Genomic DNA, 14176 nt, shown 5'->3' with positions numbered 1-14176 from the left:
CTGTTTTCTGGTGGTTGCCCTCATGGGACAGGCACCCAGCACAGAGCTTGTACAGATGCCGAACACTGACTTTGATAAGGGAATTTTTATATCTGCTGAAGTGATAAGCTATTAGGTTATTCTGGAACACTAGAGCTTTTTCCATTAAAATTCCAAGGGACAGACTTAATTCATTGGTGATGTATCCTCGTTACTCTGTAAATTCGTACATATGGTTATTGAAGTTCATTAAATTGACAGTAAGTCTTTCCAAAAATATCCATTCATTGGTAGGATAGAAACATACAAGTCAATTCCACTCCCTTGAGATGATTTCATGATGGGCATGTCACATATGATCTCACCAAATGTGAAAAGACACCCTTGTTATCTCTGTGTTATGCAGTAATGTAGCTCTAGTGGTTTGTATTACACTTGAGGATAGGAAAATCAATTATAAATAAAATAGGAAATTCCTGCTAGCACCTGAAACCTTTTGACCATTTGTAGTACTAAACTCAAAGCAAATCTTTGTATGGTTTTGGATTTTTGGGTAGTTGCTTTGCAATTTCTAGTCCAGTTCCTGTGAAAATGTGACCTAAATACATACTGCCATTTGCCTCCTGAAATGCTACAAGTGCACCTGGATAATCTCCTAGCTCTAGAAAAATGGTTTAATATTATTACTGTGAAGATACTTCTATGAAATGACCCTCATTCAATTCCTTGGCTTCTAGCTTTCATCCTGCTGAGGAGAAGCTCACATTTGTTCAAATTCCTACAAATCAGTCTCTCTCCCTGACATGTTAATGTTAAGATTGACATTTTAAAAAAGGTTTCTCAGTGTTATCCCATCTGGTAGGGTATAGTCATTTTAAAAAGTGCTTGGAAGCATTTCCTTAGCCATTTTATATCTATAAAAACATACCGATATCTAAAGTTTCAAGACAAAATAACTTGGGACAAAGAACCCCTTTTACAATCTACATTTTCTTTTACAATTTTTCACTTGACGTTTGGATATTTTATTTAACAATTCTGATGCTGGCAGACCTTTCTCTCACTTTTTAAAACGCTATAAAATTCAAATATTCTCCTGTAGAATTTATTTTTAAGTAGTTTGTTTAAATTCTGCAGTACAGTTTTCCACTTAGCATAAGGAGACAGCAAATTCTGGTTGCTGAACACATACAGTATCTTCAGTAGAAGATGCTGATATGCAGCATATAAAATTTTGTTGTCTGCCTCATTTGATTGGAAAATGTGTTTTTTAAAGGAATTTGTTTATTACAGCATGCCAGTACAACAGTGAGCACTGCATGCTTTCAAAATTCAAATAAAACACATAACTTGAAGTTAACTTAAATATTAGTCAAATAAACATTTAATTAGGAATGAGGAAAACATTATACCTGGGTGAAAATAAATATAAAGCATCTGTTCCATAATTCATGTAACAGGAGCTACATTATATTTAATTTCTTTTTTTCATATAGAGAGTTTTATGTGAAATTGCATGGTATGATTTAAAGGGACAGGATGCTCTAAAAAATAAATTGAATTTTTTTTCCATCAGATATCTCCCCAGACATCATTGCATAAACAGAGCCCACATTGTAATTCTATGGTGCCACAGGTATTTTTTCCACCTCAGTGTACTTCCCTGATCCATATTAGTTTAGAAAATTCAACAGAATGCTTTTAAACTTGGAAAAAAAGCTTTGGTTTGGATTTTGATCAAAGGCTTACTTTGAGAGCAAGATTTGTGTATATTTAAATAGTCCAGTTGCTCACAAGAATAGAATAAACATACAGGCCAATTTAAAAAAAAGGGTGCAAAAATCTATGCTCCTAAATCTACATTTAGGTACTAAATAATTGGTGGAGATTTTCAGAAGTACTATTAGATCACATTGCTTTGAGTGGGAGTTGTTGGGTAGCCACAGAAAACTGCGTAATGATGATGGAGATGAAATTCATGTATATTTCTTGTTCATTTACTGATAAATGCATAAACAAAACCTCTACTCACTAATTTCTGCAACTTCATGTTACTATTACCTTTGTATTTCCATTAGCCTCTCCATTGTGTTTTACATCAAAAGATACATTTAAAAATTCAGTTTTCATTTGATATCAATAGGAATTTGTCCAGTTCTATAATTATATATAATTATATATTTTCATTCTGGAATGAGAGCACTTTTCATGTATGATAAAGAACCTGATGGCTAACATCACTGAACAAGGTAAAAGTTAGAAGTTGGAACTATTGAACTTGAGGTCTGAGAAATATCTGGAGGAAAACCAATTGTTCTTATATCCCACTAAATTACAGTCAGTATGTTCACCCTCCTGGTCTTTTTCATCATGTTCTGCTTTGCAAAAACCTAGTTTATACTGCAGACATGCAGAAACAATAGACTGAAATGGATTGCTAAAACTATTTCTTGGATGCCTTGAAAGTACATGTTTCCTTGGGCTTATCATTAGAAATTCCTGTTCTTTTGGTTACATTGTCAAGCAATCGCAGACGTTATGGATGGAAAGTTCTTTCAAGTCTATCATCCTTCTGCCACTATGGGTGCAGAATTTTTCCATACAGTATATTTCTCGTGCTTTAGATAGTCTAGTTTTAAATATCTTAGTGGATGAGGTTTCTTTCATTTCTCTTGATTTAGTTAAAAACTAACAAAGAATATAACAAGTTAGTGCTGAGTGAATTTTTTCACTTCCCTACTCCAAAAAAATAAAATAAAATGCAGATTTGGGCTGACCAAAACATTACACAAACCATAGTGAGTTTACTGACTTGTTTCAGATCGAGAAAACTAACAGTTTTTAAATATATACTCATTTCATTCAAAATTTTCATTCAAAATTTTGTTGTTTTCAAGTTGAAATGACTTTTCATTTTGAATTTTACTTTTTCTTAAAACAAAACAAAACAAAAAACCCTCAAATGAAATAAACATTTTCTTCAACCCCCCAAAATTTAAAAAATGTTCAGTTCAGCTGCTAAACCAAAACATCAGTTATTTGTACTGTTCTAATTCAAATATTAGAGTTTTTAATTTTTCCTTCATGGTGCCTCAAGTTGTAAAAAGGTTCCCTCACTCTCATGGTCTCGACACTGAGCATCTCTTTGTCAGATGTTTTCTCAAGGGACCAAACTAGTGTGTATCCAAAAGGATACAATATAATCATAAAGCAGACATACATATTTGTCAGGACCTGGTAGAAGATCACTGGTTTATCATCAATTGTGCTCAGCATCACAACACCTACCTTCTTTTGTGTATCTAGCTCTAAATAACTAAAATGAATAATTCTACTATGTAATCTTCCATGAAAAACAGGATTTATAAATGTTAAGTCGTAGCCTCAAAAAACCCTTTGATGTATCAATACTGCCAGCTTTGCCTTAGAGAAATATAATAGTATATTCAGTATCCCTTATACTTCCCAATATTAATTAATTATAGGGTGCTTTAATATGGCAAATTCTGTTGGACTGTTACTTAGTTTTATATAGCATTATCTAAAGCAACTTGCTCGTTTTGGGTAAATATTATCCACATTTTACAAGGAATACCTAGGAACTACCCCCACATCCTATCCATATGTAAGCGGCATAAGGTGCTTCATTAGACAAGAGGCTAGAGTAGCCCTTGCAGAGTGCATCTACCTCAACTCTATGTCCTTGGGTGGGGAGGATTCTTTCCCTCCTTCAACATTTAGCCAAGCTACTTGGGCTGGGAACTGGATTCAAGATCCATCTTTTTCTCTATCAGTTCTCTCTCTCTCTCTCTCTCTCTCTTTTTTTTCTCCCTCCTCTGAGCAGATGCTGATAAGGAGAGAACATTATCAAAGCTATTAATACTATTGATTGCACCTTTTGATTCTCTTTAGATCTTGACAAAAGCTACTGCAAAATGTGTTTTCAAAGCAGTACCATCCCATCAACGTGGAGTTTGGTCCAGATCCTAGAGAAGAGAGGTTAAAAAGCAGACATCCTGACCTTGAAGCCAAAAACAGCTGATGTCTTTTCAGATCAGCCAGCAAACATTTCTGTTCATAATAGAACAGAGTCACCCATATGCATGTGCACGTACAGTGGATTACAGGCTCCATTCTCATACAGTGAGTGTTGGTGGCAAGCTGGCAACAGAAAGCTTCCACCTCCCTGATACTTGCTGTGTGACTTCATCTTCTGACACTTAACAGAGGCAGCATTTTCTTCACATTTTCAGGAGCCAATTCAATGTTCCTATTTCTTTACCAACCCTCCAATTTCATGAAGATTCCACTGACAGCTGCAAACCTTAAAGCAAAATTCAGTGTCATGAGAGTCTGAAAAAAATGAAAAATAATATTTACAACAACCCTGAGGAGAAAACAAAATGGACATAATGCAAGAGAAGCCTGGATGCATACTTGTAGCTATCTCTGAATCAATGGAATTTGTGCATATGAGCTTTATTGTTCATGAGCTTTATTGTGCTGTCAAGTTTGTATCTTTACAAAGCCATTCTGTACCGTGGAGTGCTTCCTTTCATCTGTACCCTTGAACAATGTGGCATACTTTTGTTGGTGCTTAAGATCTATGAATTTGAAATTAGGGAGAATCTTACATGAGCTAATGCGGTTTTGGGATGCATCAGGAGAGGCATTTCCAGTAGGGATAAGGAGGTTTTAGTACCATTATACAAGGCACTGGTGAGACCTCACCTAGAATACTGTGTGCAGTTCTGGTCTCCCATGTTTAAAAAGGATGAATTCAAACTGGAGCAGGTACAGAGAAGGGCTACTAGGATGATCCGAGGAATGGAAAACTTGTCTTATGAAAGGAGACTTAATGAGCTTGGCTTGTTTAGCCTAACTAAAAGAAGGTTGAGGGGAGATATGATTGCTCTCTATAAATATATCAGAGTGATAAATACAGGAGAGGGAGAGGAATTATTTCAGCTCAGCACCAATGTGGACACAAGAACAAATGGGTATAAACTGGCCACCAGGAAGTTTAGACTTGAAATTAGACAAAGGTTTCTAACCATCAGAGGAGTGAAGTTTTGGAATAGCCTTCCAAGGGAAGCAGTGGGGGCAAAAGATCTATCTGGCTTTAAGATTCTACTCGATAAGTTTATGGAGGAGATGGTATGATGGGATAATGGGATTTTTGGTAAGTAATTGATCTTTAAATATTCAGGGTAAATAGGACTAATCCCCTGAGATGGGATATTAGATGGATGGGATCTGAGTTACCCAGGAAAGAATTTTCTGTAGTATCTGGCTGGTGAATCTTGCCCATGTGCTCAGGGTTTACCTGATGGCCATATTTGGGGTCGGGAAGGAATTTTCCTCCAGGGCAGATTGGAGAGGCCCTGGAGGTTTTTCGCCTTCCTCTGTAGCATGGGGCACGGGTCACTTGAGGGAGGCTTCTCTGCTCCTTGACGTCTTTAAACCATGATTTGAGGACTTCAATAGTTCAGACATAGGTGAGGTTTTTCGTAGGAGTGGGTGGGTGAGATTCTGTGGCCTGTGCTGTGCAGGAGGTTGGACTAGATGATCAGAATGGTCCCTTCTGACCTTAGTATCTATGAATCTATGAGCTTTTCTCAGATTAACTCACTACATTAAAACCTTGTTCTGACTCATGTTCAGTAAGTAAAGCAATTTCTATTTGATTATTATCAGTGAAACAGTAAACAGCAAAACATAATCCATCATTCTGCATGTAAAATAAAGACAGCTTACTACATTTCACTCCGAGTTAACCTGCCATATAACATTTCATAAGTTTCTGCAGAATTTTTTTTGTAAACTATTCAAAATGCCTGAAAAGAATATATCAATAAAGATCTTTGTTCAATATAAATTATGTAATTCCCTTTCCATAGTTCAATACTGGAAGTTCGGAGGCAGGTTTCAGCAAAGTCATTGTTAATATCTTAATTCCCAAATGAACAAAAGCTTCAGCCAAGCAATTTTGTTCAGCTACTTGAAAATATGAGAGAATAGATGAACTATTGGTTAGGGCACTTGCACAGAACTGAGGAGACCTATGTTCAACTTCCTGCTCTGCCTTGGACCAGTCACTTAGTCTCTCTGATGCATCCGATGAAGTGAGCTGTAGCTCACGAAAGCTTATTCTCAAATAAATTTGTTTGTCTCTAAGGTGCCACAAGTACTCCTTTTCTTTTTGCGAAAACAGACTACCATGGCTGCTACTCTGAAATTAGTCTCTCTGACTCTCAGATCCCATGTGTAAAATGGGATAACATCATTTTCCTTCTTCATGGGGTGGGGTGAATATAAATACATTGAAGATTGTGAGGAGCTCAGATACTATGGTAATGGAGGCCATATGAGTACTTTATATAGATGTGTTTTAGTCTCCAGTATTGTAAATCATTCTTGCTACCAGAGAGAATTGTGCAATAGATGGAGCTGGGTGTTTAGCTGGGCCTCTGGGCTCCTCTTTTTCTGGGTTCCATAGAATTGTAGAGTTTAAGGCCAGAAGTACCACATAGAAGTCCTACACTAAACCCAACAACCAAAAGTAGACCAAGGCATTACAACCCATAGGAGATTAGAGTCCAGTAGAACCTCAGAGTTATGAACACCAGAGTTACAAACTGACCAGTTAATCTCACACTTCATTTGGAACCAGACGTACACCAGGCAGCAGCAGAGACAAAAAAGAAAGAAAAAAAAGCAAATACAGTACATTGCTGTGTTAAATATAAACTACTAAACAATAAAGGAAAAACAGCAATTTTATTCTACACAGTAAAGTTCCAAAGCTGTACTAAGTTCATCTTCAGTTGTAAACTTTTGAAAGAACAACCATAATATTTTGTTGAGAGTTATGAACATTCCCAATGTGCTTGTAACTCTGAGGTTCTTCTGTATTATGTACCACAGGCAGAGAATAGAAAGGACTGAAAGTTCACCAATGGCCAAGACCACTGAAATGACAAGAAGTAATTGAGATATATGGAGGGCTGGTCTCCACTACAGGAAGATCAATGCTGCTGCAATCAATGACCTGCTAAATTGATGGCAGAGCACTATCCGTTGACCCCAGTACTCCACCTCTCCGAGTAGAGTAAGGTAAGTCGCCCAGAAAGCATTTTCCACCAACACAGTGCAGTGAAGACACGAGGGTAAGTTGACCTAAGCTTCGTCGTTATTCATATAGCTGGAGTATCGTAACTTAAGAACATAAGAATGTCCCTACTGGGTCAGACCAAAGGTCGATCTAGCCCAGTATCCTGTCTTCCGACAGTGGACAGTGCCAGGTGCCCCAGAGGGAATGAACAGAACAGGTAATCATCAAGATATCCATCCCCTATTGTTCATTCCCAGCTTCTGGCAAACAGAGGCTAGGGACACCATTCCTGCCCATAGTCGACTTAGGTCAATCAATTGGATACAATCATTAGGACACAGTCATTCTGGGATACAAAATATATCAGAAGGACAGAACAGGTCGTGCGGGGGAGGGGGAGGGAAGTAGCACTATATGTGAAAGAAAATGTAGAATCAAATGAAATAAAAATCTTAAATGAATCCACATGTTCCATATACTCTCTGGTTTCAGAGTAGCAGCCGTGTTAGTCTGTATTCGCAAAAAAAAAAAGGAGTACTTGTGGCACCTTAGAGACTAACAAATTTATTAGAGCATAAGCTTTCGTGAGCTACAGCTCACTTCATCGGATGCATTTGGTGGAAAAAACAGAGGAGAGATTTATATACACACACACAGAGAACATGAAACAATGGGTTTATCATACACACTGTAAGGAGAGTGATCACTTAAGATAAGCCATCACCAGCAGCGGGGGGGTGGGGGGAAGGAGGAAAACCTTTCATGGTGACAAGCAAGGTAGGCTAATTCCAGCAGTTAACAAGAATATCAGAGGAACAGTGGGGGGTGGGGTGGGAGGGAGAAATACCATGGGGAAATAGTTTTACTTTGTGTAATGACTCATCCATTCCCAGTCTCTATTCAAGCCTAAGTTAATTGTATCCAGTTTGCAAATTAATTCCAATTCAGCAGTCTCTCCTTGGAGTCTGTTTTTGAAGCTTTTTTGTTGAAGTATAGCCACTCTTAGGTCTGTGATCGAGTGACCAGAGAGATTGAAGTGTTCTCCAATTGGTTTTTGAATGTTATAATTCTTGACGTCTGATTTGTGTCCATTCATTCTTTTACGTAGAGACTGTCCAGTTTGGCCAATGTACATGGCAGAGGGGCATTGCTGGCACATGATGGCATATATCACATTGGTAGATGCGCAGGTGAACGAGCCTCTGATAGTGTGGCTGATGTGATTAGGCCCTATGATGGTATCCCCTGAATAGATATGTGGACAGAGTTGGCAACGGGCTTTGTTGCAAGGATAGGTTCCTGGGTTAGTGGTTCTGTTGTGTGGTGTGTGGTTGCTGGTGAGTATTTGCTTCAGATTGGGGGGCTGTCTGTAAGCAAGGACTGGTCTGTCTCCCAAGATCTGAGAGAGCGATGGCTCGTCCTTCAGGATAGGTTGTAGATCCTTGATGATGCGTTGGAGAGGTTTTAGTTGGGGGCTGAAGGTGATGGCTAGTGGCGTTCTGTTGTTTTCTTTGTTGGGCCTGTCCTGTAGTAGGTGACTTCTGGGTACTCTTCTGGCTCTGTCAATCTGTTTCTTCACTTCAGCAGGTGGGTATTGTAGTTGTAGGAATGCATGATAGAGATCTTGTAGGTGTTTGTCTCTGTCTGAGGGGTTGGAGCAAATGCGGTTATATCGTAGAGCTTGGCTATAGACAATGGATCGAGTGGTATGATCTGGATGAAAGCTAGAGGCATGTAGGTAGGAATAGCGGTCAGTAGGTTTCCGATATAGGGTGGTGTTTATGTGACCATCGCTTATTAGCACCGTAGTGTCCAGGAAGTGGATCTCTTGTGTGGACTGGTCCAGGCTGAGGTTGATGGTGGGATGGAAATTGTTGAAATCATGGTGGAATTCCTCAAGAGCTTCTTTTCCATGGGTCCAGATGATGAAGATGTCATCAATGTAGCGCAAGTAGAGTAGGGGCATTAGGGGACGAGAGCTGAGGAAGCGTTGTTCTAAGTCAGCCATAAAAATGTTGGCATGCTGTGGGGCCATGCGGGTACCCATCGCAGTGCCGCTGATTTGAAGGTATACATTGTCACCAAATGTGAAATAGTTATGGGTCAGGACAAAGTCACAAAGTTCAGCCACCAGGTTAGCCGTGACAGTATCGGGGATACTGTTCCTGACGGCTTGTAGTCCATCTTTGTGTGGAATGTTGGTGTAGAGGGCTTCTACATCCATAGTGGCTAGGATGGTGTTTTTAGGAAGATCACCAATGGACTGTAGTTTCCTCAGGAAATCAGTGGTGTCTCGAAGATAGCTGGTGTGCTGGTAATGAAGGGCCTGAGGAGGGAGTCTACATAGCCAGACAATCCTGCTGTCAGGGTGCCCATGCCTGAGATGATGGGGCGTCCAGGATTTCCAGGTTTATGGATCTTGGGTAGCAGATAGAATATCCCTGGTCAGGGTTCTAGGGGTGTGTCTGTGCGGATTTGTTCTTGTGCTTTTTCAGGGAGTTTCTTGAGCAGATGGTGTAGTTTCTTTTGGTAACCCTCAGTAATATTTGGTAATACCCCAGGTCGGGGCTCCAGGGGTGTGTCTGTGCGGATTTGTTCTTGTGCTTTTTCATACTCTCTAAGGATAGTAATTCCATGCTCTAATAAGAATATAATAGTAGGAATCTATTATCAACCACCTGACCAGTGATAGTGATAGTGACGATGAAACGCTAAGGGAGATTACAGAGGCTATCAAAATAAAAAACTCAATTATAGTGGGGGATTTCAATTATCCCCATATTCACTGAGTACATGTCACCTCAGGACAAAATGCAGAGACAAAATTTCTCGATACTTAAAATGACTGCTTCTTGGAGCAGCTGGTACAGGAACCCACAAGGGGAGAAGGAACTCTTGATCTAGTCCTGAGTGGAGCGCAGGATCTGGTCCAAGAAGTAACTATAACAGGATGGCTTGGAAATAGTGACCATTTAACATTCCTCTGGTGGGAAGAACATCTCAACAGCCCAGCACTGTGGCATTTAATTTCAGAAAGGAGAACTATGCAAAAATGAGGAGGTTAGTTAAACAGAAATTAAAGGTACAGTGACTAGAGTGAAATCTCTGCAAGCTGCATGGACACTTTTCAAAGACACCATAATAGAGGCTCAACTTAAATGTATACCCCAAATTAAAAAACACAGTAAAAGAACTAAAAAAGAGCCACCATGACTTGACTTAACCATGTAAAAGAAGCAATGAGCGATCTTTTAAAAAGTGGAAGTCAAATCCTAGTGAGGTAAATAGAAAGAAGCATAAACACTACCAAATTAAATGGAAAAATGTAATAATAAAAGCCAAAAAGGAATATGAAGACCAGCTAGCCAAAAAATCAAAAGGTAATAACAAAATGTTGTTTAAGTACATCAGAAGCAGGAAGCCTGCTAAACAACCAGTGGGGCCCCTGGATGATCAAGATACAAAAGGAGCATTTCAAGATGATAAAGTCATCGTGGAGAAACTAAATAAATTCTTTGCTTCAGTCTTCACGGCTGAGGATGTTAGGGAGATTCCCAAACCTGAGCCATCTTTTGTAGGTGAAAAATCTGAGGAATTGTCACAGATTGAAGTGTCATAGAGGAGGTTTTGGAATTAATTGAGAAACTTAGCACTAAGAAGTCACCGGTACCAGATGGCATTCACCCAAGAGTTCTGAAGGAACTCAAATGTGAAATTGCGGAACTATTAACTATAGTTTGTAACCTGTCCTTTAAATCAGCTACTGTACCCAATGACTGGAAGATAGCTAATGTAACACCAAGAATATTTAAGAAGGGCTCTAGAGGTGATCCTGGCAATTAAAGACCAGTAAGTCTAACTTCAGTACCAGGCAAATTAGTTGAAACAATAGTAAAGAATAAAATTGTCAGACGCATAGAAGAACATAAATTTTTGCACAAAAGTCAACATGGTTTCTGTAAAGGGAGACCATGTCTTACTAATCTATTAGAGTTCTTTGGGGGGGGATCAACAAACATGTGGACAAGGGGGATCTAGTGGACATAGTGTACTGAGATTTCCAGGAAGCCTTTGACAAGGTCACTCACCAAAGGCTCTTACGTAAATTAAGTTGTCATGGGATAAGAGGGAAGATCCTTTCATGGACTGAGAACTGGTTAAAAGACAGGGAACAAAGAGTAGGAATAAATGGTAAATTTTCAGAATGGAGAGGGGTAACTAGTGGTGTTCCCCAAGGGTCAGTCCTAGAACCAATCCTATTCAACCTATTCATAAATGATCTGGAGAAAGGGGTAAACAGTGAGGTGGCAAAGTTTGCAGACGATACTAAACTGCTCAAGATAGTCAAGACCAAAGCAGCCTGTGAAGAACTTCAAAAAGATCTCACAAAACTAAGTGACTGGACAATAAAATGGAAAATGAAAGTTAATGTGGATAAATGTAAAGTAATGCACACTGGAAAAAATAACCCCAACTATACATACAATATGATGGGGGATAATTTAGCTATAACTAATCAGAAGAAAGATCTTGAAGTCATCATGGATAGTTCTTTAAAGACATCCATGCAGTGTGCAGTGGCAGTCAAAAAAGCAAATGGGATATTAGGAATCATTAAAAAAGGGATAGAGAATAAGACGGAGAATGTCTTATTGCCCTTATATAAATGCATGGTACGTCATATCTTGAGTACTGCATACAGATGTGGTCCCCTCATCTCAAAAAAGATATACTGGCCTTAGAAAATGTTCAGAAAAGGACAACTAAAATGTGTAGGGGTTTGGAACGGGTCCCATATGAGGAGAGATTAAAGAGGCTTGGACTTTTCAGCTTGGAAAAGAGGAGACTGAGCGGGGATATGATAGAGATATATAAAATCATGAGTGGTGTGGAGAAAGTGAATAAGGAAAAGTTAGCGCGGCAAAGAGTCCTGTGGCACCTTATAGACTAACAGACGTATTGGAGCATAAGCTTTCATGGGTGAATACCCACTTCTTCAGATGCATGCAAGTTGTATACTTTTTCCCATAATATAAGAACTAGGTGCCACCAAACGAAATTAATGGGTCGCAGGTTTAAAACAAATAAAAGAAAGTTCTTCTTCAATCAGCGCACAGTAAACCTGTGGAACTCCTTGCCTGAGGAGGTTGTGAAGGCTAGAACAATAATAGGGTTTAAAAGAGAACTGGATAAATTCATGGAGGTTAAGTCCATTAATGGCTATTAGCCAGGATGGGTAAGGAATGGTGTTTCTATCCTCTGTTTGTCAGAGGGTGGAGATGGATGGCAGAAGAGAGATCATTAGATCATTACCTGTTAGGTTCACTCCCTCTGGGGCACCTGGCATTGGCCACTGTTGGTAGACATGATACTGGGCTGGATGGACCTTTGGTCTGACCCAGTATGGACATTATTATGTTCTTAGGTCGACTGGTAATGAAGACATAAACTAGAAGGAATGTCCAGGGATGCAAAACACTGCCTCCCATCATCACAAGTAACCCTGTCATACAATCCTATTCATACATTTGCTCAGCTATCTCTTTAAATTATTTTTTTCCTTGTATAACTTCTTTTTGGAAGTATTCCAAAACCTCACTCCCCTGATAGTTAAAAATCACCTCATTTCCATCCATCCCTCCTCTCAAAAAAAGGCCATCCATTCATTCTAGTAGCTCTTCTCTGAACCTTTTCCAGTTTGAATTTCTTTCTTGAACATGGGTGACTGTACACAGTATTCCAGATGAAGCCATTGATAGGATTAGCTTCAGGTCTAATCAGAGATGTAGTTTCTACTTGCCTTTATTTTGGATGTGATCAGCTGCAAACTTCCCTTTTTGGGGATGCATTTTCTATAATTCTTCCAGTCAGGGATGGCACACCTGAACTTTTTAGCTATTCACAGTCTCTCTTCCTAAAATTGCTAACTACTCTCAGACTTAGCTGCCTCCAATAGTCCTATTATAGATAACTTTTGAGTTTCTTTCTTCAGGATGTAACTTGTAAAGGGAAATAGTCCTCATTAAAATTGATGCTGACTTTTTTTTTTAATTTCAGGTTTTACCTCTGTGACTTTGTCTATGGATATAAACTGAATCACTCTGCAAATAGCCCTGGAAGGCTTTATGCCAGAGACCTTCCTTCACTTTTCCCTTAGCCTTGGGGCTAGTAATTTGCTGAAGAACACAGTGTTTACATCCATTCCCACTATGCTGGTTCAGCTGGAAGAGATGTGCAAGGGTAAAAAAAGAGAGAGATGACAAATAAGCCCCAATTCCTTATTTTTCTAATAGTGAAACCTATTGCATCTGAGTTTGGGTTTTCTGTGGGTGGTATCACTTTCATCTTAGGATGTATATGGAATTTAATTTGTTCTTTCTTTCTTTCTTTCTTTCTTTCTTTCTTTCTTTCTTTCTTTCTTTCTTTCTGGGTATGCTCTTTCAAGAGCTCTAAAGACCTATTTTCAAACTGCCTGTGGCATAAAGTTTCTGGTCTTATATCAGTGAAGTCAATGGGAGCTTTGCCATCTTGATGTATTCTTCCAAGATTCTGACTGTACGAAGGCTTTAGAAAGACATTATATATTCTATCTGGAATGTGGTAAGATCTGGTCTTTCACTATTGTTTTATGGAAGCACACTTATCATTGACAAGATTGCCCATTTCACATGCCTTTTACTTAGCCATATCTGAAAAGTAGTGCAATAAAAAATGTGACTTGTTTAATGAACTCCCAGTTTTAAAATAGATTCTTTGTTCCTACCAAATGCCATTTAATAACTAGAAAATAAATCAAAATAATATTTAAACACATTAATATGTTAGCAAGGAGTTTAATAAAATGCTTTTAAATTGTATCCAGGATATATTGCAACTGAATTTTTAAAAGGTGGAGGGAGAATTTAGTTACAGTGACATATAGAACAAAATTTGCTCAGTTCCACCACCAGAGGGAAAACGTAATGGTGTCTTATTTCTGTCCTGATTTGCTTTGAAAAGGAAAAAGACACAATGCAAAAATAAACTACGGAAAGAGCTGCTAGAGTAGAAGTCTGTGAGTTTATTCACAATCAGAAAAAATAA

At 38.7% G+C, this 14176-nt stretch overlaps 1 long non-coding RNA gene across 2 annotated transcripts in view; it reads left to right on the top strand.

Moving 5' to 3' along the window:
• LOC122459974 overlaps nucleotides 1-13950 on the top strand; it is a 36768-nt gene extending 22818 nt beyond the window's left edge. The window contains exons 2-3 of one of the 2 annotated variants that reach the window (XR_006280968.1): nucleotides 6907-7095; nucleotides 13539-13950. This is a non-coding gene — a long non-coding RNA (uncharacterized LOC122459974). Of the gene's footprint in view, nucleotides 1-6906; nucleotides 7096-13150; nucleotides 13461-13538 lie in introns of those variants that run through there. The other variant, XR_006280969.1, reaches the window with a different exon arrangement.
• Nucleotides 13951-14176: the final 226 nt, after the last annotated feature.

This window comes from Dermochelys coriacea, chromosome 4 (assembly GCF_009764565.3).
Source record: "Dermochelys coriacea isolate rDerCor1 chromosome 4, rDerCor1.pri.v4, whole genome shotgun sequence".
Taxonomy (NCBI): domain Eukaryota; kingdom Metazoa; phylum Chordata; order Testudines; family Dermochelyidae; genus Dermochelys; species Dermochelys coriacea.
Note: the sequence above shows the minus strand (reverse complement) of the source record. Positions and strands in the feature narration are given on the sequence as shown.